The sequence below is a fragment of the Momordica charantia genome, assembly GCF_013281855.1.
Source record: "Momordica charantia cultivar OHB3-1 chromosome 10 unlocalized genomic scaffold, Mcharantia_2.0 BLBB01000010.1, whole genome shotgun sequence".
NCBI classification, from domain to species: domain Eukaryota; kingdom Viridiplantae; phylum Streptophyta; class Magnoliopsida; order Cucurbitales; family Cucurbitaceae; genus Momordica; species Momordica charantia.
The window spans coordinates 15,225,194-15,232,003 of NW_028275158.1; the positions used below are offsets into that span (position 1 = coordinate 15,225,194).

Below are 6,810 nucleotides of genomic sequence, written 5' to 3' on the forward strand. Positions count from 1 at the left end.
AGCATGCTGTTGTGTTTAGTTAGGAAGGGCTACTTACGGAGTATTTTATGTACTCACCCCCGTCTCCCTTAATTATTTCAGGTGTGAACAGGGCTGACCGTGACGATGACGTGGAGGGAGTTTGACCGAGGAGGGATCAGTAGGGAAGTCGGTTAGGATAACGGGAAATGTCGTTCATTACAAGTAGCGTTAGAATTTTTTTTTTTTGCTAAGGAGATACTAGACATTGAGTTGACCCACGTGACGTTTTTTTTTTGTTTTCTTTTAGAATTATTGTTTTACGGATGTAACGCCCCGCGTCCTCGGGTATGTTAATTTTAAGATATTGTTAGTGTCTTCAGATTTTTCCCAAAGCTGATCATTTTAATTCTTGGATTTTATAATTTTGAAGTTCTGATGTTGGGTAAATTAAAATTTAGTTTAATTCTGTTGGATTAGGATAATTTAAGTTCTGGACCAGTGCAGAAGACTTTTATTTAAATCTTAAATCCATGGTTTTGGGACTCTTAATTTCTAGGATTATTATTTTTGGCTTTTAGAATTTAAGTTAACTATTTTATTTCGGATTGTTGTGGGTTTATTTGATTTCTAAAGTGAAATTTTGGACTTTTGTTTTGGGACTTTGTGTTACTTATTTGGGCCTCATTTAAGAATTGGGGATTGGGATATAGGTTTTAAACAAACTAAAGAAAAAGGAATCAAATCAAATTAAAAGAAAAAAAAAAATAAAACCCTAAATCTATTTTGTTTTTTTTTTCTTTTCTTTTTCCTCTCCTTTTTCTTCTTTTTCCCCTTTGTTCCCTTGCCCTAGCTGCCAACCCTCTTCTCTTCTTCTCTTCCTCCGGCAGCCGGCGATACCAGCGCAACTGCACGCGGCGGCGGCCTCGACGACGGGTTCTTCTCGATCCGGCGGCTTTTCGAACACCCAGTGGCGCCCTTGCGTTTTCGGTAGCATCTGACCCAGATCCGGCGGCTTCTCGAACACCCAGGGGCGACAAAGTTGAGTAGCAGACTCCGACATCGACGGCGAGCAGATCACGGTGATTTCTGGCGGCGTTTCTTCTCGGCGGCTGCAGTCGACGCAACCCAGCGACGACAGCATCCAACAGCGATTCACGAGCAACAGCGGCTGGTGGCAAGCAGTAGCAGGTCGAGCGTTTTCCTCTGGCGGCGTGTTCTGTAGCGTTCTCGGCGGCGGTCAACGTGATTCCGATGAGATTTGCAATCTTGGCGAAGTTCCAGCAGCTCCCCATGGTGATTTAGGCGTGTTTGCAGTGACAGTGGCGCTTTTGCAACGTTTCCGGGGGCTGCCAACGAAATCTGGTGAGATTTGCAGCAAGACCCGTGCTTGTGCACTTCCTCTCCGGCGACGACCAGCGACGCAGCGCTCCGACGAATCTGAAAAGTCCAGATCTGCGTCGGGGAGTGAGTTTCATGATGTTCCATTCGTTCCGATGACGTTCGGTGTCGACCCACCCCTAGCAGGACCCAAACTAGTGTTACCCAGCCCAACCTGGCGTTGGACTAGCAAGCCTGAACCGATTCGGCGTCGTTTCTGTGGTGTGGAACCTGTTCGGAAGTGACCCACTCCTAAACCAAGTGATTCGGTGTGGGTTTGTAGGTAACGAATCACTCAAACTTAGTTTCGTCGCAAATTAAGTGTTTCTAAAAGTAACACTAACCCAAGTTTGGTTGCTTTTGGATTTAGGAACCCTTTTGGCGAGCTTAGTGGCGCATTAGAACTTTGAGTAAGTAGCACCAAACGGCGGGTGTGTGCGTTAATAGGTGTTATTGAGATGGTTTCTTGCTTAACTTTGCTATACTTGAATATCTCATGTATTTAGAATTTGTTGGGCATCATTTGAGGACTTCTAGTTGTTATCGTTGGGTTGCATTCTTGTTGTTTCTTTTGTTCTTTTCCTTTTATATATTAGGAAAATATTTTGTATCATGATTATTGGATGTGCCTTGAAAGTTGCTGCTCGGTATGGTTGGAAGTGATTAAGCTTTGATGTTTGAAAGCATGTCTTGGGATTGAAAATGCACGTGATAATTTTATGTTATTTAGTTTATGTTTGCTTAGTTGGAAGCTACTGGATTATTTTCTTTGTTTTGTACGATGAAGAGCATGTTGGATAATTGTGTGTTGATTAGATGTGTGAATGGCTTGTTGATGCATTTGAAAGATTGGTTGGGGTGGCTGAATAGATGGAACAGACTGGTAGTAGCGGTTTGTTATCGTATGTTTTGTCTATAGTGATAACGTAACTAGTCATTTGGTTGTTCGTACTCGATATTGTGGGTGACTTGGGAATGATGTAAAGTAAGTAGACAAGGGGCGTGTGCGTGCGTTATTGTATTTTAACTGATTTCCTTGGTGCTGTTTATGATGTTTAATATTGAAATCTGATACGCTATTGTGCTAGATAACTCTCGCTTTTGTTAACCTGTATGCTTGGCGTAGTGTTGAATGTTCGTCGGTGATAATGACGTAGTTTTGTTTTGTTTAGCTACTGAGAATGGTTGTGGAAATGATGTGTGTTTACTAAGGATGCTCGTTAAAATAGAATTATTGCGATTATGTTTTCTTTATGATGTGAGCGTGCTGATTGAATATATATATATAAACGTTTCTTTATGATGTGAGCGTGCTGGTTGAATGTATATATATAAACGTTCCTTTATGATGTGAGCGTGCTGGTTCGAGTCATATTATTTTCTTAGGAGATGTGGGTGTAATAGGAACATGTTTTCGGACCCGGTGCGCAGGTTAGGGGTGTTGTGGAGTTGGTTATGATAAAGAATGTTGGATTCTTGTGGTAAGTGAATGGGTGAGTGTCAGGGCCTCGGGTATAAATGGTCGGGGGCTGATACGTCACTAATTGGGTATTGAGGCCTCGGGTATAAATGGTCGAGGGTCGATACTCCAATATTGGATAAAGATGAGGGTCGAGGGCTCGGGTATAAATGGTCGAGGGTCGATGCGAGGAGTCTTTCGAAAGGAGAACTATTAGGGCCTTGGGTAAAAATGGTCAAGGGCCAATAGATTGTAAAGACATCGAGGCCTCGGGTATAAATGGTCGAGGGTCGATGCGAGGAGTCTCTTGAAAGGAAACTATTGGGGCCTTGGGTAAAAATGGTCAAGGGCCAATAGATTGTAAAGACATCAAGGCCTGAGGATAAGTGGCCGAGGTTGATGTAGTAGTGTCGGGGCTCTGGGTAAAAATGGTCAGAGGCCGACACTACCAAACAAAGTAGCCTTGGAAAGCTTGAATAGCTGAGGTGAACATAGATGTACTTGAGGTGTTAGGGAGCCAAGTGGACGGTAGTTGATTTTACATGGTTGTGGTTAGCACCGGTTCTTATAGAGCATGTCTATGATTGATTGTATAATGTAATTATATAGCATGTCTATGGTTGATTGTATGATGTAATGATAGAGCATGACTATGTATGTGTTCTTTATGGCTTTTGAGCATGATGTTTGTGTGTGATTGGTGAGGGCTACTTACGGAGTATATTATATATACTCACCCCCCCTCTACAATTGTTGTTTTCAGGCGGAGAGTTTGTTGGCGACCATGGCGATGACGTGGAGGAGACATGACAAGAGAGGACCACAGGCTGCATAGTTATCTTCGTTTAGCTTAGGTTTAGATGATTTAAGCAATATTGTTTTAGCAATAGACTACTTGTCCTATTTGATTGTTGGGAGTTTCCCACCTATTGTTTACCTTGACTCGGGATAGGTGTTTCATTTATTTTCTTCCATTCATTGAGTTCGTTTAGTTAGAATAATGGATTTGCCTTGTGGTGTTGTCCACGAAGGACGCTTGGATGAGAATTTATAGAATTGATGTTTTATTTTTGTTTTAATTTTGATGTATTGAACAGAGTTGGAGCTTTATTTTATGTAAATATTTCACAGGGAGTTGTTTATCTCGGGTTTAGAGATAATATTTGACAGGAGGTTTAATTAACGTTACCTAGAATAGTGTAAAACGTTCTGGGGTGTTACAACGGATACTATTGCTATACGCGTCATTGTTGTTCGTTGGATTTTTAGATAACGGTTGTTTCTTTTTATTTAAAATTCCTAGCCACTGAGGCGGATATGAAATGCTTTTGGAATTGTTCACGGAGGGCAATTGTTTGATAATCTATAGGATTGGTATTTTTGGTGAATTGATGGGAGTTGAAGCCTTATTTTATTTAATTATTTCACAGGGAGTTAGTCATATCGTGTTTAGAGACAATATTAGATAGGTGGTTTATTTAACGTTACCGGGGCGTCCAAGTGTAGGATCTAGCTCCAACTAATAGCATCTGAAAGAGAGTTTCTAGCTCAAGCTCCGCTCTAGTAAAGTTTCTTCCTCTAGCTCCAACATCATCTTATTTTTCTCCTAAAAACCATCAACATTGCCTAGAGCTGCACTTCTCAAACTTCCTTTCACTAACCTACTCCCCAACCCTTTTATTACCATTCTAACTTTAACTATGGGCTACTAGCCCTTCCTAACCTTGTAGCCTCTTAACATAATATATATATATATATATATATATATATATATTAGGGTTGAATTACAAGGTCGGAAAGATTCATAGTTATACATTATAAGCTTGACCTCTAAATATTACAATGACTGCTCGCACCCCCAAACTTAAGATATAGCATTGTCCTCAATGCGGCTGAAAGCTATGTAGTGAGGTTTTCCACATACCCCTAAATTTAGAACTAAGAAAAAGTAGTGGAGACAATGGTATTTGTCGTAGGTTCTACATGTAAGGCTTGGTATAAGGGACATGACAAGGCTACTAATATACATAATAGGTCCTATAATGGTAATACTAAAGTAGCAAGCAACATTGGATAGGTATTCAAACACAAAATCATAGCAACCTCTATTTTGGATTCGTACTCACAGGATGTTGTTGGGTCCTTCGTACTAAAAACTAGGCTAAAGCAGAGCTGAACTCTACCACTCCCAAACGGAAATTGTAGCTCAGAACAGACACCAAACCGCCTATGCTAACACAGCAACACTACATAAGAAATCAGAGCTAGAGTAAGAAGCAGTACACAACAGATATTGCACAACATAATTTTATTCATTTTTTCTTTCAGAACAGAGGATGGAGAACTGAAACTAAAAATCTATCCTATAACAAAAGAAAACAAGAACGGTAAGCATAAAATATAACTAAAGACAGGAATTGAAAGATTAACTATTAAAAAAATAGTGTAAAAACAAAATGTAAAGTCTTGATTTGTGAAGATTGGTTGGTTGTCAACTGGTTTCCGGAAAGAAGATAGAGGAATTCCCACCAGGTTAGAAGGAGTAGCCGCCGCTCCCATTCCTTTAAGAGCTCTCCGACTGGCCAGCATCCTCGGCAGTATTATTGGAGCTATGCTCCAAAAAGGATTCCAGTGTGCGATTCTGTGTGGATGGGCCTGGAGCATTAGCATTGGTGAGCTTGTCGAGAAGACCTTTTAGCTCTACATCTTTAGTAGTGAGTTGCAGCGTTAAAGCAGCAACCTTGTCCTTCAATTCACCAATCTCATTGGAGATGCGAGCATGGTGAGCCATCATTTCATTGATGGTGCCTTAGGCCCAGCACTTCTGGTTCTGGTCTCGTTAGTCATTAGCCTCTCCAACAACGGCTTATCCAATACTCTTTTCTCTATTATGACCTCCTCATCCTAGACCACCGGAACGTTTGCCTGCATACACAGCTTTGAAATTAGGTTAGGGAAAAATAGTTTGCCCAGACGTTTAGTGGCACACTGCACGATCTCGTGGAAAATAAGTTGCCCCAAATCCAGCGGTTTGCCATCCATCATATAAGCCAAGAGAATTACCCTATCCTTTGTGACGGATGAATCATGCGTTGTGGGCAATATACGACTCTTCAGGAAGTATAACCAAACATTCGCCTCTGGGGTGATAAAGTTGGAAAAAAGGGAATTGACCCCATGAGGAATGACACTCTAAGAGCCTCTAGGGTATGCCACTGCAGAGAGAGCGTGGTCCAGCTGTGTTGGTGACGGCTGCTCCAGCATCTTGTTCCCTTCAGCGTTGGGAATGGACTGCAGGTGGAGTGCTTTGTTGATGCGCTTTGGGGTCAAGATGACCGTCACTTATCTCACCGTCGTGCGGTCCAAATTGCTTGGAATGAGGTTGACATAAAACTCTTTGACTAGCCGTAGGATGATGGGTCCTGGTGATGCACAGAAATACTCTTAGTGGTTCTGTTGAATCACTTCCTGTGTGAAGGTAGGCAAGGGGTTTAATTCTAAACCCTTCTCGAAGAAAAATTCCTTCTTCATCAACTTCTCCTATGCGTCCATTGCTGAATCGGACTGGAAACGGAGGAATGTAGCATCATGAGGGCGACTAGCTTAGACTTTCGGCGGCCAGGAGGAAGTGATTTTTTTGGGTCTAAAGCGGTAGCCGGGGCACTTCCCTTTGGAGATAGTGGAGGGTTTTGGTGAAGTGGGTTTGGGTGAAGCAACTACAGAGGACACATGTAAGGATTTCATCGCAACGGAGGAATGGGAGTTTAGACTTCTTCGCCGGTGGTAGCGCAGCAGCAGATGCGGCGAGACGCTTAGTGTTTCTCGTCCTCGAGGCAGGTCCACTCGGAGAAGGTGGTTGAGGCGGCTTCTTGGAAGACTTGGAGGTTTTAGGTGGTGATGGGTCAGCTTCAGCGGTTGCGGACGGAGGTGGGGTAATGGTCGGTGGTAGAACGACATCTTCCTGCTCAATCTCCATTTCAGAACCAGAGGTCTGAGGCGCAGCAAGTGGGTTT

General features: G+C 42.4%; 1 long non-coding RNA gene across 1 annotated transcript; it reads left to right on the top strand.

Annotated features, from left to right (window-relative positions):
* The first annotated feature begins 734 nt into the window (after window positions 1-734).
* LOC148208646 (uncharacterized) lies at window positions 735-3,939 on the top strand. Its single transcript, XR_015788563.1, has 3 exons — window positions 735-1,621; window positions 1,709-1,748; window positions 3,561-3,939. It is a non-coding gene; the product is annotated as an uncharacterized LOC148208646 (long non-coding RNA).
* Window positions 3,940-6,810: the final 2,871 nt, after the last annotated feature.